This window comes from Pogona vitticeps, chromosome 9 (genome assembly GCF_051106095.1).
Source record: "Pogona vitticeps strain Pit_001003342236 chromosome 9, PviZW2.1, whole genome shotgun sequence".
Lineage (NCBI taxonomy): Eukaryota > Metazoa > Chordata > Lepidosauria > Squamata > Agamidae > Pogona > Pogona vitticeps.
The window spans coordinates 5,303,940-5,330,522 of NC_135791.1; the positions used below are offsets into that span (position 1 = coordinate 5,303,940).

Consider the following 26,583-nt stretch of genomic DNA (forward strand, 5'->3'; position numbering starts at 1 on the left):
CCACCTTCAAGCTAATCTGAACACTGCAAATCAAGTCCAAAGTATGAGATACTGCTGTCAGGTTCCACGTTACAATGCATAGGTCTTTGGTCGTTTTTTGCCTCCAGGTCTTGCCACAACTAAGCTTTGGGAGCTTGGAGGCAAAAGGGCAACCACCACCCCCATCTTTTATCAGGTCCAGCACCAGAGGTTAGCACCCAGATCATGGCTAGAGGGACCCAACGGGAATCTACAAGGTTGCCAAGCCAATGACTCTATCAGTCTCCACAGACCTGCATGAACTACCGATCTCTAGTTTTAATGCTGTGCTTTAAACGGACTCGTTTCAAATGGTTTGGAGCGTCTGGCGCTTCCAAATCGGTTTATATGACCCACTTTGAGACCCTATGATCTTGGGTGAGCGAGAAATGCTTTAAATAAATAAAGTCCAACGCCAGCAGGAGACGCACAGCTGAGAACCGACGGACTGAACACCTTGACACTTCCCTTGGGGCCATCCAGATCCTTTTGTAGGATCTTTCCTTGTGCCGCTGCTACTTAAGGGCCATCCAGTCCTACAAAACCCAAAGGACTTTCGGTCATGGAGTGTTTTGAACTCACAATTAATAAACGAATACTCCCGGTGATGTAAGAAAGCCAATCTCTTTGTTCCTAGCAGGCTCCTTGCCTGGTGGGTGGAAACAGTTGTTATGGCCTTCTTACATCCTAAGAATCATCATACCAGCTGTCAAGAATCCCTCAAGAGACTCTTGCTGGGCCAAGCTGCCTCTCAGCTACACTGTTTATTCAAAGGATCCAGGAAATAAGAGCTCCCTTCCTGCCCCAAATACATACTCCAGATCAAACATCCTCCTTCCTTCTACTGTACTAGCTGAGTAACAGGATTTCTGCTCGACCAAACTCTATTGCTGCTCCTTCTGCGTGATCCCAAAAGCTATGAAAAGCAACTTGGGGGACGAGGGGAACTCTTGACGCCAAACAGGGCAGGAGTTTGGGAATCTGGGTGATGAGTTTTCCTCTTTTTTTAATTGAACGGTAACATCCTGTCCCAAATCCTGTTGTGAATAAACGACGGCTGTGTAGGAGTGATTGCGGGATGAATTGTGGGTAATTAAAGACTTCCTGCTTTTATTTCGGGCTCTCTGGACTCGCCCACAATGAGACTGAGAGAGGCAAGTTGCAAGAGTGTTGTGCAAGCTCTGAGATCAAAGCGGGAGCTCTTTAATTCCTGATCATCTCCTTCTGCTGCTGACATCATCGCCTTGCTGTTGTTATGTACCATCAAGGTGCTTCGGTGACCATATGAATGAGTAATCTCTTGTCCTCCACTACCTTGCTCAGCTCTTGCAAGCTCAAGCCAGTGGCTTCTTTCAGGGATTCTGTCCATCTCGTATGTGGTTGTCCTCTTTTCCTGCTGCCTTCCACCTTTCCCAGCATTATTGTCTTTTCCAGAGAATCCTGCCTTCACATGATGTGCCCCAAGGAGAACAGCCTCAGTTCCAGCCTCCAGAGAGAGTTCAGGCTTGGTTTGATCTAGGACCCACTTCTTTGTTGTTCTGGCAATCCAGGGTATCCACAAAGCTCTCATCCAGAACCACTTTTCAAATGAATCAATTTTTTCCCCCTGTCATCTTTCTTAACTGTCCAGCTTTCACGCCCATACATGGTGATCAGAAATACAAGAGTGTGGATGATCTTGGTCTCCAGTGACACACCGTTACACTTGATGATCTTTTCTAGTTCCTTCATTTTTGATCTTCTGAGTCCCAGCCTTCTTCTGATTTCTTGGCTGCATTTTCCATGAGGTCCATCACCTTATACAGGTACAATTTTTTACCTTCCTATCGCACATACTAGAAGCGTTTCTAAATAGAATACACGTACAGTAATCACAAAAAGAATGACAAAAATTAGCCTTGCTTACAAAAAAGAAAGAAAGCTTACAAAAATATACCAGAATAAATGGTGCTGCTAAGAAGCAACTTGGACCAGAAAAGGTTTCTTGAGGGACTTCTGACAACGGATATGATCGCTCCTATGATGTAAGGAGAGGATAACAGCTGTTTCCACCTGCCAGGCAAGACGGCTGTGGGGGGGGGGGATTCCAAATATGGCAATGTTGCAAAATTACAAAATGAAATAAAATGATAAAATACAAACAATACGACAATGTTTACAACCAATACAAAGTGGAGTTTAGACTGGAATCTAAGAGATTGTGATGGTACAAATTCAAATTTTACCATCTTTTTACTTTTCTTGACCATTTAGCTTTTGCTTTCGGTTTCGCTACCCTGACAGTCTCTTTTAATCATCATCGCCATTTACCAGGAAGCGTTCTCTTTTCGGTATGAATCTGGGGTAAAAATCAAGAGCCCTACTCAGAGCAATGAGACTCTGCTCACCAAATACAGAAAGGTTATTTTGATTTAGCCCCAGTGTTTGAAAAGTTCTGCTTACAAAGTAATTGATTACAAGAACACAGACAGAGCTCGAATTCCTGTCCTCTGAAGATGCCAGCCACAGATACCGGCAAAACGTTAGGAAGAAAAACCTCCAGAACACACCCAAACAGCCCTAAAATCTACAGCAACCACAATTGATTACTATTTTACAAACAAGACCTGCAATCAATAGTTACCCATTTTTAGACTAACTCCCTCCTCATTACTCAATATTAATTAACGTACTATAATTACTTTTGGTTGTTGTGGGTTTTTCGGGCTCTTTGGCCGTGTTCTGAAGGTTGTTCTGCCTAACGTTTCGCCAGTCTCTGTGGCCGGCATCTTCAGAGGACAGCACTCTGTGCTCTGGTGTAGTTGGCTTGGGAGTAAATAAATAATAAATAAATAACTACACCAGAGCACGGAGTGCTGTCCTCTGAAGATGCCGGCCACAGAGACTGGTGAAACGTTAGGAAGAACAACCTTCAGAACACGGCCAAAGAGCCCGAAAAACCCACAACAGCCATTAGATCCCGGCCGTGAAAGACTTTGCATAATTACTTTTACTTACTTTTCTTTAGAAAATCTGAATTCTGCAGGCTGCTGTAATATGAAACACTCTCCTGTAATATGAAACTACACGTATATTAAAATATAAAGTTCCTGAGCTCTTACTGTATTTGGCTTATCTATAAACTATATATAAAATATGCTATACTAAATAATTTATGTAGTATATAAAACATAATATGTTTCATTTGTCCCCAGTCTGTTCAATGAGATTTTATATTTTATTTTATAACTGAGTTGCATTTTTTGTGATACGGTTTGTGTTGATTTTGTGTGCGTTGTGAACCGCTCTGAGTAGCCATTGGGCAGATGAGGAATATAGGAATAAATAAATAAATAAATAAATAAATAAATAAATAAATAAATAAATAAATAAATAAATAATCGCACTAACCTGCACCAAAAAGGTAGAAACACACACACACACACTGACAGGGGCTCAAAGGGGTGTCCCGGGGACAATTTTGGTCTGCCAACAGAGCAAACCCACAGGGCACCAAAGAGCCGGACAGATGCCTATCCAAACGAGCCCTGAGTGACACCTCAATTATTGCAGAAAGGAGCGGATTACAAATAACTCCTTGTTTGGACCAAATTGTTGCAGAACTCAGTTTTGAAACAAACAGAAAAGCACACGTTACTGAAGGACGCTCTTGTGCGCCAGTACGCCCAGAGTTTAAAATTATCGAACTGGACCCTGGGCAGGACTGGGGGACAGACACCTGCTTCGTACGTCTTTATTTAGACATTTTCTCCGCTGCCAGCTGTCTTCACAGCGTTTAGGGTCAAGCTTTGTGTCACGTGTGGCTTTTGAGCAGGGTCCAGAGAGCAAACACGTTTCTCACAGCTTGTCCTAGCGGCCCGGCTCTTTTTAGAAAAGGGTGACGTAGGCTTGTTGTATTTATTTTATCTGAACAACAACATAACCTTTGGAACGCCATGCAGGGACCTGTCTGAGAGATAATGGATGACACAGCAAGCGATCCACAGGCTGCGGTGCCATATGCTGGAAGGTCACACCGAGGGAATGAGCTTCTGGCCTGACAGCAGGCCAAGCCCCGTCTATTTTCACTCCTGAGCAACGATGCAAGGCTTCTACTGTACCAGCTCCGTCCGAAGCGAAAATAGCACGCTTGCGCACTTGCGGAGTTCCGTAGCCTTCCAAATTTGTCATGCACCCCCAGGGAGCTGGGCTGCTGGGGTCCCAAAAAAGCACACGGACAGAGCACACGGCAGGTTTGGATGGCATGGTACGACCCTTACCACTGAATCGAGAGCTGAGTTCAAGTATCTTCCACCTGGATCGCATTACCCAAATGCAGACTGGAAGGGCAACTGCACGAGTTCTGGCAGGGTCTGTGTTGCATGCCTGTTCTTGCAGAACTGGTTGCAGAACTGGTTGCAGAACTGGTTGCAGAACTAGTTCTACAACAGGGAGCCTACTGGAAGGGGGAGACACTAACACGGTGGCTATTCAACTCCCAGAATACTGGCTCTCTTTTTTAAAAAACAAAGCAAATAACATTTCCCTGCAGATAAAAAACTGGCACAACAGAGAAAGAGAACTTCATGCATTATCTTTCTATCTGCAGGGTGATTTTTTAAACCTTTTTTTTTTTGTTTTAACTCTGTATTGGGATAAGAATTAGTAGTGATACCATGCCATCTGAATATTCTGCTCAGCAAAGGTACTGGAATACGATACAGGACAGTGATGGAGTAAAAAGGTCAAGCTACCTTATGGGGAAATCCCTGCAAATAAGAAGGCAGCTGAACAGGGAGAGGGCTGTGCTTTAAAAAAAATCCTTGATATGCTAGATTTCTGCTTTGAAAGAAATGCTTCCTTCTATTCAGGAGTACCCAAGATTAGCACATATCACCCTCATTAAATGAGAATGCTGAAATGTTTTGACTAGAGGTGGGCACTTACCAGTTCACTGGACTGGACCCACTGGTGTTGTGCAGGCGCCCCATCAGAAGCAGCTTCCCTGCCCCATCTCCTCATCTGAGTGGGCGCCCATGGAAGGAGTCGGGGCACAGAATCTGGGGGCACCCGTGCCACACCCGTGGGTCTGATCCAGCGAACCATGCTGAACCGTGGTAAGGGCCCATCTCTAATTCTGACCCTTGTATCTGCTGCTTCGGGCAGTGATCTCCCTCTGCCTAATGGATGGGTCAGCCCTAGCTGATGGTGCAGGTTTAACAAAGCAGCCTGCTCCTTCGCTGTCCATTTCTTTATTGTACCGTGACCATCTTAGGAAGTCCCAAGGTTTGCCCTGGACATGCACACTGCAAAACGTCTGTACTCTAGAGTATGATGACCATCAGCCAATTCTCTCTCTCTCTCTCTCTCTCTCTCTCAGGCAAGGTAAGCTGTGACCTGGAATAGGAATCAAGTGTTCCAGATCATGCTGGTCCTCGCCACTCCTCTCTTGCCCTTGTTTGTAGAATAGAGGAAGATCTTTTAATTGGTCAGTAGAGAGTCAGAACACAATCCGGGATGAGGATTGGCTAATTCGAACATGCAGGCACATGGCCCCTGCCAGAGACAGCCTTCAGCTTGGCTTGCCAGCAATTAAGGAGGAAATGCTTACTAGCTTCCAGTGTGGCTCACTCGGCACCATCGTCTCGGGCAATATTCCTGACTGTGTTATCAAGGCTATCTTAGATAAGCAGCAAAGCTGGCAGAAATCACATCATCTCCAGCCAACAGGGCCAATGGACAATGTAGCCTGACACATCTGCTGTTCTAAGATGCGGAGGATGATCTGGAGATGGCTAGGCTGAAGAAGGGGCCTGCAGGCAGGGCTTGAGAGAAGTTTAGCCAATTGTCCTTGGTATAGGAATTCGGACATTGTTAGCATTGCTTCTTTTATTTTGTTTTTCCCGTTTTCTTCCCCAGCAGAGACAAGATCTCTCTCTAGAATTTAAATTTTTGAATGATGAATAGGAGCAGACACCAAGAACTTGAAAAATTCAGTCTTACAAATCTCAGAACATTTGCACTCCAAATTCAAGAATCATCCAGTCCCTTTTGGCCAGTGCCTGTATAGTTATGGGAGGTCACACACAAACATAAACCATAACTATAACTAAAAGAGTTACAGGTACAGCACAAAAGAAGAGAAAATATACCTTAATGACCTGGAAAAAAGAACGAATCACAAATGATTAGGTATTGGTAGCTAGTTACTTAAGAGCTCCAGAATTGTGCAGGCGAACGTTGTTTTGATAACATATTGTAACCATGTGAAGGGATTGAGTGTTTTAGAAAATATGAAGTAGGAAAATGTTGCTTTTACCTGTGATTAGCTTCATAGACTGAGGCAAGCTGTAGTGACAAACAGAAAAGTCAACATGTGAAAGAAGAATTTGTGCCTGGCCTTCCTATTCAGAACTCTTCAAAGCAGCAGCTAACATTCCTACCATATCTTTCTCAGAAAACCTCAAAACGGACTGAGCTAAAGCTTTAATGTCCCCTACGTTTTGAAGCTTTCTCTCTTATGTATGTTGGGTATCCGGAAGGAGTTCCCTTCTGTACCTCAGGGGATGTAAATTTAGGATCTGGGAAGAAAAGTCGCTGAGAAAATTATGGAGGAAGGGCTTGCCAGGGATCAAAAAGTCCTTACTGGTAGCATGCCATCCCAAAATGGCCATTATCTTATGTTAAAGAAGTCAGTCAGTCAGTCAGTCAGAAACCTTTATTGGCATACTGAGTACAGTAAAACAGACAAATACAATAACATACAACTAAAATGTTCACTGGGTAACGGGTAGGAAGGGCCAGCCAAGAGCATATTTAGGGCTCTTCATTCTGCGAGACCGTGCTACGACGTCTCTGCATGATGGCATATACGTATCTGGCAGTTGACAGGGTAAGTTCCTTAATATTGCCACTTAGAAGATGCTGCATTTTCCTCATATCATCCCATCCGGAATGGGAGGAGAGAAAAGCGGACAGATGGGACAGGCGAATATCCTTGTACAGAATACAGTAAAATAGCATGTGCTGCAGGGATTCAACCACTCCCTGACCACACGGGCAAAGTCTCAGTTCTATTGGTAAACCCTTGTACCTGCCCTGCACTATGTTCGAGGGTACTATATTGCATCTGGCAAGGGTAAAAGCCCATCGTTCTTGTGGCTGTTCTAAGTGATAGAGATAGCTCGGTCTACAGCCATAGCTGAGGGGCAACTGAAAGTGGAGTGGAGAGCAGACTCTTTGGGCAGCGCTGTGCAGAGATTGCCCCTCTATATAAAACCCTTTTTTTGATTGTTGGAAACACCCTGGAGGGGGGTATTGAGCCCAGTAAGTCTGGTGACAGCCCCAGGGTCTTGATTTTCTTAAGAAATAGGGCAAGGCCTTTTGGGAACAGACTATCTGCCAAGAGCGCTTGGAATAAGATGTCCTTGGGTGAAAAGAAACAGATTTTAATCCAATATTTCAAGAATCTGAGCCAGGCCTGAGTCTCGATCTTGTGCTGGCCACCTTCAAGGCATAGAGCAGCATAGGGCACACAGTGGGGAAGACCAAAGATTTTATACAGAAATGTGGATTGGACTCTTTCCACAGAACTGTGTAATGCAGACATCCAGATGGGCACACCATATAGAAGCTGTGTAACTGATTTGGCATCGAAAATCTGCAGCGCAGCAGGGATGTAAGAGTGGCCCCACGTATGGTGGAAACGTAAAATAGCCTGTGCCGAGAGTTTAGCAGACTTAATCGCTGCCCGTTGGTGAGTTGTCCAGGAGTGTCGATAATGAAAAAAGACACCCAGGTACTTAAACTCTCTAACCTGCTGAATATGGTTGCCATTGAAAGACCACGAGATCTTTTGGCTAAGATCAAGTGTGTAGTTAAAGAAGTCTAGAGGGGTCGTTTCTTGAACAGTCTTGGCGTCCTCTTAAGGGTGGAGCCCTTTGCCTCCCCATGGCCCGACTCGCAAGTAGACCTCATCTGTGGTCATGAGAATATGGGAAAGGCTAAATAGCCTTTTTACCCCTCAAGCTGGCTATATCCTTGTTGCAATGCTAAAGAGAGGTTGTGTGCCTTTTTTGAATGAGGTCCAGCCACCCGCGAAGCAGTGGACTGAAGAGAACACAAGGGTCCCATTATTGCATTTCTTCAGACCATGGGCCAAGCTGTTCCAGGCAGAAGTACAGGTCCTTTCAAAATAAGAACACCTTTTATCTTAACGGTGTGTACACAAGGAGAGGGGAGTGCCTGGGAGAGCACATTCTCATATTTTGAGGGTCCTCCATCCCTTCTCTGAGCGCCTCCTTCATCAAAGGTCAACAATCACCAAAAGTCAACAGAGGTGGGCATCAACTCAAAAGATGGCTTGCTTGGCTGTGGTGTCCCAGTTATGAAACTCAACAATGTTTGCACGACACCAGGATTTTATCTTTTAGACATCAGGCAAAAGGACTTTCCAGTCACTTTCGTGCTTGAAGTGCTGTTCTTTTGGCTTTGGGATGAGTGTGTGTGTCTACTTTTTTAAGCTGTTGTATGTCATCTTGAGTCCTTTTGCTAAGAGGAAGGTGGGACAGAAAGAAAGAGTTTTTGTTTTCAACCCAACATTTTTAATTTGCTTTAAAAAAAACTCTTACGTTTTAATTTCATATTATTTTGTGCTACTGTGCAACATTTATTTCCTCCAGGAACCCAGATCAAAGCAAATTTTAACAGGTGGCTGTCTGGTTTTCTCCTGAATACCTCCAGCGTTGGAGCACTCACCACCTCCCTAGGTTCCGTTGTCATACTGCTCTAACAGTTAAGATATTTTCCCCTGATGTTCATCTCCAGCTTTTCTCTTCAGACACTTCAACACATAGGCTTGAGAAGGTCCTTTTGATCAAACATGTTGTCCAATATACACAGGCGGGAGACTTGGACAGCTGCCTCAGGCAGTGGATACTGGGAGGTAGGAAGTAGTAAGGTGCTAAGAGGAGAATACGGCAGGCAACATGCAACCAGACTCGTATCCCCTAAGCTGTCCTTTCAGTTGCAACCTTGAAACCCTGCTCTGTCCTTGGAGTAAGGCCATTTCAAGAGCTGCAGTCCCAAAATTCAGGTGCAGTGGACAAGTATGATCAGTGCTAAGTATGAATAACCAGTTCTGATGTGAAACATGGACCGGAGGTAAGAGAGTTCCATCAAGCGAGACCCTTTATCTCAAGCTGCCAAATGTCTTTGGACAGACCCCGCAAACATGCTTTTATTTGAGAGTTACAGAAAAGCACCAGTTCCTAATCCAGATAGGCTGGTCTCCTGGACCAAACTCTCAAAAAAACCAAAAGGTCCTGAATGTTTTTATGAAGAAAAGGCCACTCTGTTTTGACTGAGGCAGCCAAACGTTCCTGGTGGCCTTTGGACACAACTTGACAACATGGATGGACTTTGAAACCCTCATTCGGTATGGCAATATCTCTATGTTCTGCTAGATGTCAGTTCAAGAGAGATTCCCGTTGTAGGATCAGGGTGTATCTAGATCACAGTATTTCTAATTAATATACTTTCTGGCTTCCGGTCAGTCTGAAGAAGCTCTGGCCGCTCCATATCTTCATCATACAGCTCCAAAATCCCCCTGAGAGGACAATCTTGCTTCAGACAACTAAACGATCACAAAACACTGTGCAAACCTTGGAGTCTCACAGAAATCTTCATCAGACAGACGCTAAAGCGAAAAATCAGGGAGCTGCCGATCTTCAAGCTATGGAGCCTGTACCTGGTTAAGCGTCTCAAGATGAGAATTCAGCTGGCCTAATAAAAGATATTACCTCATTAAGGGATGTTGTTGTTGTTATTTATTACACTTCCACCTCACATTGCACTAGAACTCAAGGCAGCTAATAGGGATCAGAAAAACATGATTGAAAACATCATAAAAATAAGTAGAATTTGATAATAGAATTCTTTAAATTATATAAATCCAAACACTGAGACAAAGGAAACATAAGAATTAATGAGGTCTAGAGTTCAAATCATCAGTGCATTCCACAGCCTGGGAACAAATGAGGAAAAAGCCTTCCCTCACATGCTTACCAAATTCATAATTTTTATTTGGGTTTAAATGGTGGCCCCTATTTCATTTGCTCAGCAGAGACTAGGGCATGCATAAAACTCTCCCTGCGCATCTCATCAGCCCAAATCCAAAGCTTGGTGTATGATTATCTAATCTTATCACCATTGGGTGTTTTGACCTGACCTGGAACAAAAATCAATACAGTCTTTCCAACCTGGCAGAAATATTGAGAACCCTGGAAGTTAGCCTTATGGCCTGATGTGAGGGGAAAGGTCCAAGGCTGGCCCGTGGTATATGAAATAAAACAGCTACAGTAATGCTATTCACTCTCAAAGTCAGGGCGCATATTACCCATACTCAGCTATATAATTCTGGCACCTTACAGAACATTTCACAAACACCTCTCTCCTTCCTGGCAGTAAAAATACAGCCATAGAGTACATGGTATAATGAAGAATTTGTTTCCTCTTTATGCAATTCATGGCCTGAGGTGGCCGCCACGTTCTGTCTCATGGTAGGGCCGGCCTCAGCTGATATCACTGGACAGCTACAAAGAGGCAAAGCAGCAAGGCTGTGTACTCAGGGTTAAGGGAAAGTTTCCTCAGCAAACTTTGTTTGAAGGGAAGGTTTTTCTTTAGAAATGAGAAATTTCTCAAGAAGCAACTGATAACATCCAGCATAATATTGTTTGTTTTTTGGGGGGAAATTACAGTAATTACATGATGCCCACTAACAACGTTCTCTGACTAGTCAGCTCACAACAAAAAGAGTATACTTTGTCTTTCGTTTTCGTTTGTTTCTGTTTGTTATTACCTTTGAACCTTGGTGGCTTTCATTTCCCCCTTCTGCTTGCCCTTTGTTTGGAAAATAAGTCAAGAATAGCAAATTAAAAGACAGGGAGACACGACACACATGCAAAGGATGTGGTGGAGCCCGAAGGACAAACCTCAAAGGAGGCGGGGGGAATCGGCATGAAAAGGTTTTCAGAAATACTTTTTAGGTTTTCAGGAGAGAAAAAAATGAAAACGTCAGAGCAGCGCTGATGCACTTCACACCTTGAAAAAGACACACACACCCCTCAGCACGGCATCATTTTGCCTCATCTCCAGGAAAAGTTTCTGCAACTGACTTTAACTGAACCTCAGCCACCAGTCCTTGTTAAACTTGCATGTTCCAGTTCTCCTTTGAGTTTCTTTGTTCTGCAGCCCAATTCCTTTCCCTCCTAACATGTACTCCTTCCTCCTCACTTTCCCTGCCAGGAGCTCACATCTCCTTTCCCCTCTCCTCCCACAAAGAGGTGTGGGTTTTCTTCTCTGGTTTCACTCAAACAGTTGCAGCTGCCTTATCTCTGTTTTCCACCTGCCTCAGCAAGCTTGGCTTTCACTTTCAGGTCTGAAAGAAAGAAAGAAAGAAAGAAAGAAAGAAAGAAAGAAAGAAAGAAAGAAAGAAAGAAAGAAAGAAAGAAAGAAAGAAAGAAAGAAAGAAAGAAAGAAAGAAAGAAAGAAAGAAAGAAAGAGGGAGGGAGAGAGAGAGAGAGAGAGAGAGAGTAAGAAAGAAAGAGAGAGAGAGGGAGAGAGGGAGGGAGGGAGGAAGGAAGGAAGGAAGGAAGGAAAGAAAGAAAGAAAGAAAGAAAGAAAGAAAGAAAGAAAGAAAGAAAGAAAGAAAGAAAGAAAGAAAGAAAGAAAGAAAGAAAGAAAGAAAGGGGGAGGGAGGGAGGGAGGGAAGGAGAGAAAGGAAGGAAGGAAGGAAGGAAGAAAGGAAGGAACGAAGGAAAAAAGAAAGAAAGTTTGTCAGCCCCAAACTGTAAATATATGGGGGAATCTCATTATGCCATCTCCTACAAATGTTAGGGAATATTACCCCAGTTGAGAGACTTCATCCCTCTAAGCTTCGGCAACAACAACTAGAGCCAAGAGAGCTACCGAGGATGGTGTATAGTGGCTAGACTGACCGTCTCTATAGCTTAGGAAGTCTGGGTTCAAATCCCCACTCAGCTATAGAAACTTAATTGGGGCGTTGAACTGGCAAAACCACTCCTTAAATGACACACTTACCCTGAAAGCCCCGTTAGGGTCATTCCTCGTTATAAACCAGTTTCAACTTGACAGCGAATCTAGCAGGAAAACTGGCAGAAGACACAGACAAGCCGGGAGTCTCTATTAAGTAGACTGTGACGGTTGCCTCAGGGGGCAGATTTGCATACCAGGAAGTGAGAGTAGGTGACAAATTGTTTATTTTGCTGTTCATACATCTTTAATGCATTAAAACATGTACAGTACTGCAAAGAAAGGGGGAGAAAGGTTTGTGGTAATGTTCTGCCTTATGGATCAAACTAATATAATTTTTGCTCCTTGGTGTTTGCTTTTAGACCTGAGTAGTATCATGGTTTGCCGACAAAGGTCCGCAGAGTCAAAGCTATGGTTTTTCCAGTAACGATGTATGGAAGTGAGAGCTGGACCATAAGGAAGGCTGACCGCTGAAAAATTGATGCTTCTGAATTGTGGTGCTGGAGGAGACTCTTGAGAGTCCCCTGGACTGCAAGGAGAACAAACCTATCCATTCTGAAGGAAATCAACCCCCAGTGCAGACTGGAAGGACAGATCCTGAAGCTGAGGCTCCAGTACTTTGGCCATCTCATGAGAAGTGAAGACTCCCTGGAAAAGACCCTGATGTGAAGAAAGTGTGAAGGGAAGAGGAGAAGGGGACGACAGAGGACAAGATGGTTGGACAGTGTCATCGAAGTGACCAACATGACTTTGACCCAACTCCGGGAAGCAGTGGAAGACAGGAGGGCCTGGCGTGCTCTGGTCCATGAGGTCACGAAGAGTCGGACATGACTAAACGACTAAACAGCAACAGTATCATGTTGGTTGGATGGATAGCTCAGTGAGTTAGGTAAGAAGTTCAGGGTTTGATTCTTCACTGTGCATCTCAGAAAAAGCCAGCCTGTGTAGCCTTGGGCAAGCTGCACAATCCCAGGACTCCCCAGGAAAAAGGGGAAAGGGAATTGCCTCTGAGTATTCTCTATCTAGAAAATCTAGAAAGGGCAGCCATAACTCAGAATCATTATTAATGTGATGTTGAATCCTTAAATTTGTAATTTTGTTGTGAATCATTCCCTTTATGACTCACATTTGGAAAACTGATCAAAAGATGACACAGAGAAAGATATTAATAAGTGTGTGACGTCAAGCCAATTGCTACTGATTATGTACCTCTGTACTTCCTTCATGCTTTCTTTGAAAGCTTGCACCATAAACTGAAGGTCCTTCATTGTTTCTGTTGTGGAGCCCAGTTGGCAAAACCTATTTAATGAAATTGCAGAAGAACAAAGCCTTTTCAAATAGGTCTTATCTTGAGTGTCAATAATGTAGCTTAAGAAAGATCAGAAAAGCAAGAACAAACTCCAAAGGTTTGATAAGATCTACAAGTGTTGGGAGGAGAGCTGGGAGGAGATGCAAACAGATCATAGACACTTTTTCCATCTCAAATATGAGTGAACCCGTTTTAATTCCATTTCACAGGTGAAAGGACGGAGATTCATTAATGCTCCTCACATACCTGCTGGTTATTATAAGAATAATTGTTCAATCCCTTTGAAGGACATCCAGATGGGAGCAACTGGGAGCAGATGCAAGGAATCGGAATGCATGTCTGTGTGACTCCTTTGGCTAAAAGCCCAAAGGAAAAACTCACACCAGCATCATAAACTATCCTCCTGTCTGCAAGGTCAGTCTCCAAGCTCAGATTTCCATTCTGAGCAGCACTTGCAAAGCACATGTGTCATCTCAGGTGGAGGAATGTGATGATGATGAAAGCGCTCCTGTCAGCCCTGATCAGACACAGCCAAAGCCCCTTATCGGGTAAAGAGGTCTTCTTGTCTCCTGTTTCGGTCCATTCCTTGTACATAGTTGAAAGACGTGCGGAGGATCTGTTGCAGAGCTTTGAATATGGCTTTTTTAAATTCCTCTCCCTGCAAAGCAGAGGTACGGGAATTCACAGAGCAGAATAGCTTCAAATTCCCCAGATTAGTCCACCCCCTTTTCTCATTAACTGGCACTTACAGTCTCAGTAACTCACTCTGAGACATTTGTAGAAGAAAAAAATAAAAAAGAGAAAGAACACTCAGGAGAGAGGCAGGACTGTCTTTGAATTTCCAAAGCTGGAAGAAATGATTGGTTAGGTCTGGATAGATGGACAATCGACAAAGCCCAGAACAGCCCCTCAAACTACAGACAGCATTGTTGTTTAGTCATTAAGTCATGTCTGACTCTTCGTGACTCCATGAACTAGAGTATGCCAGGCCCTCCTGTCTTCCAATGCCTCCTGGCGTTGGGCCAAATTCCTGTTGGTCGCTTGGGTGACACTGTCCAGCCATCTCATCCTCTGTCATCCCCTTCTCCTCTTGCCTTCACACTTTCCCAACATCAGGGTCTTTTCCAGGGAGCCTTCTCTCTTTCCAGGGAGTCTTCCCGTCCATTTTAGTTCACTGACGCCCAGGGTGTCAATGTTTATTCTTGCCATCTTCTGTTTGACCGCATCCGGCTTACCAAGGTTCATAGATCTTACATTCCAGGTTCCAATACAGTATTTTTCTTTGCAGCATCGGACTTTCCTTTCACTTCCAGGCGCGTCCGCAGCTGAGCGTCCTTTCGGCTTTGTCCCAACCACTTCATTAACTCTGGAGCTACTTGTATTTGTCCTCCACTCTTCCTCAGTAGCATGTTGGACACCTTCTGACCTCAGGGGCTCATTTTCCAGCGTCCTATCTTTTAGCCTTTTGTTTCTGTCCATGGGTTTTTCTTGGCAAAGATACTGGAGCAGCTTGACAGTACCTGCTCCAGGTGGATGGCGTTTAGTCAGAACTCTCCACTATGACCTGTCCGTCTTGAGCGGCCCTGCACGGCACAGCCCATAGCTTATTTGAATTAATCAAACTCCTTTGCCACGACAAGGCAGCAATCAGTAAAGGGGACAGACGGTATATACAGGGTTGCAAATAAAGCTCTAACATCTTGGGGGGCAGGCACTGAGAGCAACAGTGGCCGTCTACCTCCAGATGTTTCTCCTGAACCTTTTAGCCATTCTTCTGTGAGGCTGTGTAGGCCATGCAGTTTGTCCTACATCCTGAAAACTGGGCTGCACAGCTGCTCTCAAGGGCTGGAACAATGTGTGCCATTCTGAAAAAGAAGGTTCAGCTGGATAGCAGGATACTTTCTGTACATGAGATACTTTTTGTACAGATCACCTTGCAAGAAGACATGTGCCAGCAAAACTGGGGGAGAGAGAAAAAGAATTTGCAAAGAATTGCATAGCCTGGGAGTTGTTTGGATGGTATTTTTACTTCTTGGTAAAAGAGACAGAGAGAGTTGTGGATAAGGCCAGACTGGGGTAGTCAAATCAGGAAAGCACCATTACTATGGATGCTGCTCTTCCTTTCATTGAGAAAGCCATGCAGATGACCAAGAATTCTGAGGACGGGGCAATTCTAAACATTGTATTTTAATGTACAAAGATAGACACACTGTGTTGTAGCACTACACTCAATGCACAGGAATTATGCAAATATATATACCTATGCAGCTTTGTCCCTCCCGGAAAAATCCTGCAAACATTGTTGTAACAGACCTAACAGAAAGTGTAGGAAAGTACCGGTTATTCTAAAGCAGGCATGTGGGTCTGATTCAGATTAAGGTTCCATCTGGGGAACAGAGTTTTAAATACCCCCTCCAGCCCCTGTCTCTCAATATTAACTGTTCCCCCATGAAGAGTAAGAAAGACATCATTTTCCTATTGACTGAATCTGTCCATGCTTTCCCTGTTTCTCCTTCATCCCAGGCAAAAAAGCTCCTGGGAGAGGTTTATAAATGAATAGGGGAAACAAGTTTACCTGCCTAGCTTTGAGCCCCCTCATTTGGTAAAAGTGATTCATGCTCTAATTTCCTACTTGGTAGGCGGCTTCTGCTTTCTGCTTGGGACCGTCTCTTGAAAAAGGACTCAGGAACCACAGCTAGTGAAAAATGGAGGAGCCAGCCTGCTAGCTGGCCTGTGATTTAGACACCATATAGCACCTCTCTTGATAGAATTTGTTTTAAAAAAATAATTTTACTTTGGTACTTTTAAAACATTTTATCTTGTTACTCACTGCTGCAGCGTTTAAACTGCTTTGTGGCAAGCTGCCATATATTGTTTTATAATCATCATCATCTTAGAATAGCAGAGCTGGAAGGGACCCTCTGGGATCATCCAGTCCAACCCTTGTCAAGGATGATCCCCAGTGGGGAATTGAACTTCCAACCTCGGGCTCCGCAGCCAGAGACCTAAACCACAGAGTTTTGAGTCCCAAGCTTCGAATCCAAGTCTTGAGTTGTTCGTCCCATCTCCAACCCCCTAACCCCCAAGGCTCAGGAATTCAGACTTGGCACTACCGACTCAGAACCAATGTGCATATGCCGGCCATCCGATAGGCATGCGCAGAGAAAGCAGACCTGGGAGGGAAGCACATGCATATGCACAGAGACAATGAGCTGACTTCCCTTTCCAGAACTGGCTCCTGCTTGTGCACATGCGCTGGCTGACCTCTGAGTGGGTGGCGGCGGCAGCCGGCTGCTGAAAGAGAAGCCCAGCCTGCTGCCTCTGAGGATGGCGGTGGAGTCAGGAGCAGGGGGGAAAGGCCCATCCCTAATAGAGACTCAAACGTAACTCGGAAAAATGGTTCAGAGTCGCGAATCAAATCCAAAAAAACCCACGTCAAGTTCGAGTCAGCTCATCGGTATGACATAGGTCGGACCCAACAGCGAGTCGCAAGTCCAGATCCCTGATTTCTGCCTAGTCCTCAGGTAGTGGCGAAATAGATATGCCAACATCTTGCTTCAACAGACCAGCTGCGTGCATATATCAAAAGTATAATTACACACCATGCAGAACTAACCCTTTAAACATCAGCATCGCCATGATAAGAACAACCATTTCCTTCTGTCCCTTCCCCGCTTGTCCTCCTGCTCTCCTTCCTCTTTTTTCCCTCCTCTAAATCTTTACTTCATGGAAACATTTTCTGGTTGCCTTAGGAAATGGTGGGCAGGGATTGCAATATGTCGTAAAGTATTTCGCTCCATCAAAAGGGCTTCCAGTTCGTGGTGACTTCATTGCGTACTCACGTCTGTTAAAAATGGCACGTGAATCGTACTGAGGGCGTAGACATCCCTTTAACTCAACACAACCATTTCTGTGCTTATTGTTATACATTATCCTGCCAGTTTCACAACTGACTTCCATCAGACGGTTGCGAGGTGCTCCTCACGTCTATCGCACAGCAGCCGAAAGGAACATGCATTGAAAATAAAATATGCTTTGTTCCAGGACTTGCTAAGTTAAACAGTCCTCCCTAACTACTTTTGTGTCCCTTCTTTGGTTGCTTGGTAATCTTCAGAGCGTCTGAGGCAAAGATGAGTTGGGCTGCTTGACCACAAACCACACCTGAGCAAACCCACATGCCTACACCCAGAGCTTAGCAAAATCCCTTTTTAAAATGATTCCAGACTTCCTACTCCAGTATGGCCAAAGGGAGGAGTCTGGAAGCTATAGCCCAAAATTTAACTTTTCAGACCTCTTTCTGTCTTTAGGAGAAGGTGATTGAATGCAGGTTCCATCTTTTTAGGAACTTCACTTTTTGGTAGCTGCTCTTGTCGACAATTAGAGTGTAAACGCATTGGGGCCAAAATCTATTGTTATTGTTATACTTTGGAAAGGACTGTATGTTGGAAAGTGCCGCACTATATTGTTATTCAGTGGTTTACGCATCTGGCTATGGAGCCAGGTGTTGGGAGTTCGATTCCCCACTGGGCTTCCTGGTAGGAGAGCCAGCCTGGGTAGCCTTGGGCAAGCTGCGCAGTCCCAAGACACCCTGAGAAGAAGAGAATGGTCAATCACTTTTGATTATTCTTACCATGCAGAACCCTGAAAAGGATTGCCATAAGTGTGAATTGAATTGGGGTTTCCAGCTGATACACTCAAAGTTCCTAGCGGTAAACCCTTGGACTTGTAGATTTTTTTAACCACCGCTTTTGGAATGTCATTAAGCAGTACAGGTACTCCTGGCTCTGTCCTCCACCAAATGAGGTACAGTGAATCTGATAGATGATTCTGATTTGAAGGGAAGTACTGTATAAAAATACTCCTTTTGCTGAAAGGTTATGCTCCTGCCACCTGAAAGAGATTGAGACCATACAGCATATGTTCTTCACCTGCCCATTGTATGAAGCAGTCCGAAAAGAGACTATTACCCCCTTAATAGAAAGAATCCCAGGACATAGGCTTGAGTTCCTTCTCTCGGATGTTGATATGCAGATCACCTGTCAAGTTGCGAAATTCTGTGCAGCAATACTTCGACTGTGGAAGCCAGACTCCAACTAGATAGTAGCTCCCAGCTGTATGTATGCCAACATGTTTTAATGGAATATTGAAAGTTAGAAATGATAAGGTTTTATAGGGTTTTATAGTTATGTGACTGGTCTAAGGACCGTAAATAAACTATTATTATTAGATTCTGACATATGGCAACCTTTTCCAGGCTTTTCCAGGTAGAGGATGCTCAGAAGTGGTTTCCCCTTCCCTTCTTCTGAGGGCAGCTCTAAGACTGTGCAGCTGGCTCAAGGCCACCCAGGCTGGCTTTTCTCTCTGGAGGCACTGTGGAGAATGGAACTCCCAAACTTTTGCTCCACAACCAGATAGCTAGAGAATAAAGGGGCGAAAACCCCATTGTATCATTTCTCCCCCTTCCCATTGTTAGAAAAGGCTGTTTCTATTTATTCATTTATTTCAGGTAGGATTAAGTGGAATTTGGAATTTGCAGTAATGAGAAAAGCATTTTAAAAGTTGAAGCTGCTGTTCTTTCTTTCTTTCTTTCTTTCTTTCTTTCTTTCTTTCTTTCTTTCTTTCTTTCTTTCTTTCTTTCTTTCTTTCCTTCCTTCTTTCCTTCCTTCCTTCCTTCCTTCCTCCCTTCCTTCCTTCCTTCCTTTCTTTCTTTCACAAGCACATTCCAAACCCTCACAGCTCTGAATATTCTTGAAACCATGTGGGCAGAAGCCGGAACACTGGCTGGAGGAGATGCCACTATATTGAGCAAGGTCAGTAATGCTATAGGATGCTTTGCCAAATCAATTGCCCGATTAGGTACAAATACTTCTCCCTTTCATAGCAATACTAAGACACTTCTGTTTAGATTCTTCCTGTTGCTACCTATATTTCCCAATGAAAATCATTTTTCTTACAACATGGTGTTCCCCAAGGTTCGTATAACGTGACGTTTTATGTGTGGACCTTCTATGCCACATTTCCTTGTCCCTGTTTTTAAAGGAATGGTGGTATTTGTAGATCTGTTAGTTAGGGTTCTTGTACCAAGGTAGCCAAAAGGAAATTAACTGCCACTATAGCTAGAACTTTTTAAAAGTCACTGTTTTGCTTTCCATTTTCAAAAAGCAACTAAAATAACTTAAGACCTGGCTTTTTAGGCAGGCTTTCCCTCCTGTCATCACTTGATTATTTTTTTAACTTTTCCCCATCTTGAACGATATTACTGTACTATTATTATTCTCTATTTTATTACATCACTTTTATACCATTTTTTAAATTGTTAGCCGACCAGAGTAGACTTGGGTCTAAATGGGCGGGGTATTAAATAAATAAATAAATAAATAAATAAATAAATAAATAAATAAATAAAGAAAGAAAGAAAGAAAGAAAGAAAGAAAGAAAGAAAGAAAGAAAGAAAGAAAGAAAGAAAGAAAGAATGAATGAATGAATGAATAAATAAATAAATAAATAAATAAATAAATAAATAAATAAATAAATAAATAAATAAAAATATCTGTTAGTTAATGAGACACGCTCAGAAAGAAGCATCTGAAAGCCACAAAGTTCTGAGCTCAAATCCGAAGCACACTCCCCTCTTGTCACTGCTGTCACAATGCCGGAACCACAATGGAAGCCAGCGCTGCCACTGTGTGGTGTTCCTCCTCTACCACTCAGCAAGGCATCGCACTATCATAACTAAAAAAAAATTTCCAAAAACAAGAATAGATAGTTCCTTAATTGGGCTACCAAAATATTAATTACAGATTTTATCTCTTGAGTCTGGCAAAAACCTTCATCACACTGGTCACCCCAGAGATAGAAGCCATGGAGACATGCTAACAGAAGTATACACATCTGTAGCAGCTGTTTTCCTTTGATGAACAGCCAGGCGGGCTTTCCACCTCGGCTCAGCATTCCAGACACTTTGGACTTCCTGCAGGGAAGGTGAGCAGAGCAGAGGTTGAAACAGCGTGGCTAATATTAATGCTTCTGTCCTGCTTAAGGAGATAAGGACCTCTCCCAGATAGGGACGCATGTACACTCGGACACACATAACTCTTTGCTTACAAATACGGCTGGCAGATTAGCTTCAACCCAATATGACCCAAGATAAAAAAGAGAGACTCTTCTCTAGTGCAGATTGTTCCCTTCACCCAAGCAGCAGGACAAAGGGTAGGTCTCTGCTTTGATGGCAGAGAGACCACAGCGGCAAGGTGGGAGAAACAGTGGCATAGGGGTTTAGAGTGTTATACTAAGACTACTGAGACCTGGGTTCAAATCCCCATTCACTCACTGAATGATCTTGGGCCAGCCACGGTGACCTGCCTTCCAAGATAGGTCACCCTATCTATGTTCAGATCTAGTGCTAACTATTAAGTGAATGAAGCACCCTAGGTATCACACGCCAGGTGCCAGGTGCTATGGGGTGGCAGCCACGGGTTGGAGAAAAATGCTGTGAGTTAAACAGCCTGCATTGTGTTGCCTAACCTAGCCTTCCGCCTTCCTGTGTGATGGAAGACTCCATGCCATCATCGGCATGGAAGGAAAGACCCAGCCACAGGATCAGTTAACGTCTGTAGATGGAATGGGAAGAGGTGCCATCCTGCTCATTGCCCGGCAGCGAAAGGAGGTGGACTGGCACAGTGGCTTCCATGCCGAAACTGCCCGGAAGCCAGACTGAACCGGATCTGGGTCATGAGCGCGAACGTCTCTGATGGAACATCAGACCCACCTCATTCTTGACGGCCCCCCCCAGGAAAAAAAGACATTTGCAAGTGGCTCATCGTTGTTACAGTCCTCGTGTTCCAGAGATGTTTCAGCTGAGCAGCATCTCATCAGACTGTTCAGGGCCACTTCCCAGGGCTTAGAATCATAAAACAATTGGGCTAGAAGGGGCTGATCAGGCCATGGAGTCCAACCCCCTGCTCAAGACAAGAATCCAAGTCAAAGCAGGTCTGACAGGTGGTTGTCTGGCTTTCTCCAGTGTTGGAGCACTCGCCACTTCTCTAGGTCATTGGTTCCATTGTCATACTGCTCTAACAGTTAGGAGATTATTTTTTCATATTCAGCCCAAATCTGGCTTCCTGTATCTTGAGCCCATTATTACTTCTCCAGCACTCTGGGATAATGGAGAACAGACCCTGTCCCTCTCCTGCATGACTATCTTTTGTTGTTGTTGTTGTTTAGTCATTTAGTCGTGTCTGACTCTTTGTGACCCCATGGACCAGAGCACGCCAGGCCCTCCTGTCTTCCACTGCCTCCCGGAGTTGGGTCAAATTCATGTTGGTCGCTTCGGTGACCCTGTCCAACCATCTCATCCTCTGTCATCCCCTTCTCCTCTTTCCTTCACACTTTCCCAACATCAGGGTCTTTTCCAGGGAGTCTTCTCATGAGATGGCCAAAGTATTGGAGCCTCAGCTTCAGGATCTATCCTTTCAGTGAGCACTCAGGGTTGATTTCCTTCAGAACGGATAGGTTTGTTCTCCTTGCAGTCCAGGGGACTCTCAAGAGCCTCCTCCAGCACCACAATTCAAAAGCATCAATTTTTTGGCGGTCAGCTTTCTTTATCGTCCAGCTCTCACTTCCATACATCGCTACTGGAAAAACCATAGCTTTGACTATGCAGACCTTTGTTGGCAAGGTGATGTCTCTGCTTTTTAAGATGCCGTCGAGGTTTATCATCGCTTTCCTCCCAAGAAGCAGGCATCTTTTAATTTCATGGCTGCTGCCACCATCTCCAGTGATCATGGAGGTCAAGAAAGTAAAATCTGTCTTAGAAGTACTGTATTTAAAAGAGGCAAAGGCTTTTAAAAGCAAGCTCCCCATGTGTGCTAATCAGCTTGTGTTACCATCGAACCATCGTTTTCTTAATGGCCACTTAACTCAGCTAGCAACCAGGGCCTCCTATCTTCTGCATTTCAGTTCCCTCTGACCCTACCCATGCTATAATATGCATATAAATTGGCCGACCACCAAAGCTTGTGGCCTAAGAAAATCGATTACTTGTTAAGGGGCCCAAATGCTCTTTTCCTGTTTCTGATGCAACAGAGAAATCCAGCCAGCCGTCTGGAACTTGAGAATGTTATCCCAGGAACGTCGTGGGAGTCAGATCTGCTGTGGCGTGAGTGTACAAAGACTAAATTGTTTGTTTATCATCATAGGAGATGATAGCCTGATGCTGCTTTCCTCTGCAATTACCAGCACATGACAACACATACAAAGAGAGAGGGAGAGAGGTTGGTTGTTTAAGTTAATAAGCCCTACCACTGAAAGAGCAACCACACAGAAGCATGCAGTGCTGTTACAAGAGAATTTATCCTGCCTTTGATGTTAATTTCTTCCTGTAGTTAAGGGGGAAAAATTAGCAAAAAGATTCAGAAAGGGTTTGTTTTTAAGCTTTTGCTCCTTCCAGGCTGTTGAGAGGATGATTCTCTTGCAACCTTCACTGTTCAGAGGAAAATGTTTTTAAAAACAAAAACAAAATGCAAAGAAATGAAATAAAGACTGGAAATGCATACGAAAACTAGTCTTCCAAATATTTTCCCCTGTGTGAACGTGATTTTTGTTTGCTTGTTTGGAAAGACCAAAAGCAAAGAGGAGAAGCATTTAGCAATTTTTCCTCTCCTCTTTGTAACTTTATCCTATTTTGTTGTTGTTTCTTTTTTAGATGTGGAATCATTTTTAGATGTGGATGTAAACAGCAGCATCCTAACTACACAACCTCAGTTTTGCAGATTTGCAACAGAAATCGGCCACGCACAGTCCCGATTGGCCAACTTCTCATCACCAAGATCTCTTTCCTCCATTCCCCAAAAAAGCTGTTTCACAGTCAAGAAAAAAACAGCTTTGATTTTTTTTTTTAAAAAAAAAGATGGTGATGAATGAACGGTAAAACTCATTGAACGTATAGGGTATATTTAAAAATTGGAAAAAAAAAATGGACTGCCTGCTTGAAGAGATGGTTGTAGAGCAGTGAGGCTGATGGCTGAGCCAGCACAAGATCATCGGTTCCTCGTGGTGGTTGGTCAGGTGGAAAGCGCAGCGGTCAAAGAACTAGCCATTTTGGTGCCAAGACTTCACTGTCCCATGGCAGAAGTAAAAATAGCTAGGGTGTTCATATAGCAAGCAAGAATTCCTCTTTCAAATTGCTTTCAATCTTGGGGTGGAGTGGAATTGCTGGTTTTCAGTATGACGTAGGGTTCATCCTGTGAGTTGCAACTGATCTTTTCAGTAAATTTCGTCATTATGAGAACTTCAGCACATCAGAATTTTGCTTACCAAGAAATGATTTGAACATGTTTAGCCTTGAGAAAAGAGGACAGAGGGGTGATATGGTAACACTTTTCAAATACCTGAACGGCTGCCCTACAGAGGAGGGGCAGGATCTGTTCTTGATCATCCCAGAGTGCAGGACACACAATGAGTTACAGGAAGGGCTCGAGCTACAGGAAGCCAGATTTCGATTGAATGTCAGGGAAAAAACTTCCTAACTGTTAGAGCAGTACAGCGATGGAACCCATGGCCTTAAGAGGTGGTGATTGCTCCAATGCCGGGGGCATTCAAGAGAAACGTAGACAACCACCTGGCAGATATCCTTTGATTATATTCCTGTGTCGAGCAGGGGGTTGGACTTGATGGCCTTAACGACCCCTTCCAACTTCACTATTCTATGATTCTATGCATAGGAAGATTAATCCAGAAAGTGTACAGTGACAATCCAGCTATGGAAAGAGTCATTAAGAAAATCAGTCCATTAGACCCTAATTTAACTGAAGAAGCCACTATCAGGTCTTCAACCTCTAAACAGTTGTTGTGTTGGGTGGCTTAATCCATGAGAATGTGCATGAAAGACAGTCAATATATTCATCTCTTTTTTTTAGTGGAAAAATTGAAGTGAGATGCTCTCAGAGTACATTCACACAAGCTCAGCTTCCCTGACAGATAGCCCTGCAGAAAACAGATAGCCTACCAAATCATGAGGCAGACTGTTCCTCTGACAAACAGCTCTTAACTAATATAGATTTCTTCCATGGCTAAGCTGAATTGTGTTTCCTTTTAAATCTTCATGGACTGGATCTGGTCTTGCCTGAAGCCAAAGAGAATAAGGACATTCCATGTTTAACCTCTTAAAAGCTCGTCAAAATGTACAAACGGTGAGTGCGGTTTGCGACAAAACCTTTCTTTAATATAGCAAAGTGCACTGAAACAGATTTTCAGATCTTTAGGGAAGTACATGCATGTAAGGAGATTTGCCGTAATTGTTCTGTTATTTCCTATATTACTACTAAATGTGTGGTCAACTTTAGAAGACCAGGAAGTGAATGAAAAAAAATCCGTAAAACAGGAAGATAACTCTAATTTAGATATGCTGGTGTCAGTAATTCCCCTTTCTTCCCTTGATGATCTGAGTTTCATGAGAACAAACCCAAATGTTCATTTACCAAACACCTTCTGGGAGAGGCATATTTCGGAAATTGTGTGTGTGATGAATTTTCAGACTCTGTGTCCCAGAATGCTTCTACCGGCCATGGTATTTTGGGAATCGTAGTCCAAAAAAGTAAACATACCTTCTCTGAGCTGTCTTAGCAACAGAAAGCATGAGGGTCAGCTGATGGAAAAACTGATGAGGAAGAAAGCTATGATGCTGCATGACAATGACGCCAAGTGGAAACTCTGGCTGCCGTAACACAGTTGATGTGGCCAGAGGCTAACAAGAATTTGCCCTCTAAACCCGGACAGGTGCAAACAGAGGAGAGAATGCCATCCCAAATTTCCCCAGGACTTATGCCCAAATTACTCTAGAGTTATGTTCTTCTCAAAAATTCTCCATCAAATCCTTGTGCTCAAGTCCAGCTGCCCCAGATATTCTAGACCCACTGTTTCCCCAAGGAATTCTGATGCCCATCTACGTATCTCTTTTTTTTCCTCCCTTTTGGGTGCATTCAGTTCCTTTCAATGCAGAAAACGCTTGGATGGATGGATGCATCTCAATTCAGAGAAGATAATCCGTGTACAGCAGCAAGAGCGAGAAAAGAGTTGCAGCGTTGCATCCAAGTATCACTTATTATTCTCAGATGCACAGAACAGTTTGGGGCCTCAGATTATTATAAGCCCCCATAGAATATATGCAATACTTTTCCAAAAATTGTTCTAAAGCAATATATATTTTGATGAAGCAATGGGGGCTCCCTCTGAAACTTGACCTAGTTTAGTTCCTCGTGGTGCCTTAATCTGGCCCTGATTACACAGATAAAACATCCAACCAAATTTGCAAATTTCATATTGGAATGCAGTCTCCCAGGCTATGGGTTAGATGGCAACCCAAACCTTCATTCGTGGCTATTTGGTATTTGGGGTTTTCCTATTTGGTATTAAAGGACTTCTGCATTTGCTTGATAGAGCCCTAAGGTGAATTGCTGAATAGCTCCATGGTTTAGATACCTACCTGCAGAGCCAGAGGTTGGGAGTTCAATTCCTCCACTGGGCTTCTTCGACAGGGGTTGGACTTGATGATCCACAGGGGCCCTTCCAGCTCTGCAGTTCTAAGATTCTTTTTCTTATTAATTATTATTTTTATAAGGTCTTCTTTTAAATGTGCTCGGAGGAAGATCTATTTTCATATATTCAGAGGGACTCAGCCATGATTGAAAGCCCAACAAGAACAAAAAAAGTCAGACAAAATGCAAAACTCAGAGTTGGGCCAAAGGATTATTAGGATTAATTATGAATGTGCAATATACGCAAGATTGCAGATGCTCTGTAAGTTTTCCTGGGGCAGCATGGTTAAAAAAAGACCTGGAGGGGAGGGGGAGCATGGAAGTTGGAACACATGGCTGGGTATGATCCAAACTATGGCGGGTGTGGAATGAATTCCCAGATTGGAAGGTGAGGCTTCATGACTCAGGCAATTGTGCAATGGCCCATGACAGCTGGCAAAGACAACTGGGATGAAGTCACGATGGAGATTCGCCTTCTTTGCAAATATAACAGCAAGGGGAATAAAAAGCTGAGGGGAGTTTTTGCAACCTCGCAGGCTGCCTTCATAGGTTTGGTTGGGAGGGACCTTTCTGGGCTGGAGTGACTGTCAATCTATCCAATGCTAACCAATCCTTCCTTTCCTGCCTCTGAATTGAAAGAGAGTCCCGCCTCTCTGCTCAACTCTTTCCCCTCCCTCTTCAGTCTGTTTGAAG

At 43.8% G+C, this 26,583-nt stretch overlaps 1 protein-coding gene across 1 annotated transcript in view; it reads right to left on the reverse strand.

The window, feature by feature from the left end:
- Positions 1-12,134, reverse strand: part of COL9A2 (collagen type IX alpha 2 chain) — a 60,288-nt gene extending 48,154 nt beyond the window's left edge. The window contains exon 1 of the mRNA XM_078379921.1: positions 12,097-12,134. The gene's annotated coding sequence lies outside the window, so the exon portion shown is untranslated. The remainder of the gene's footprint in view (positions 1-12,096) is intronic.
- Positions 12,135-26,583: the final 14,449 nt, after the last annotated feature.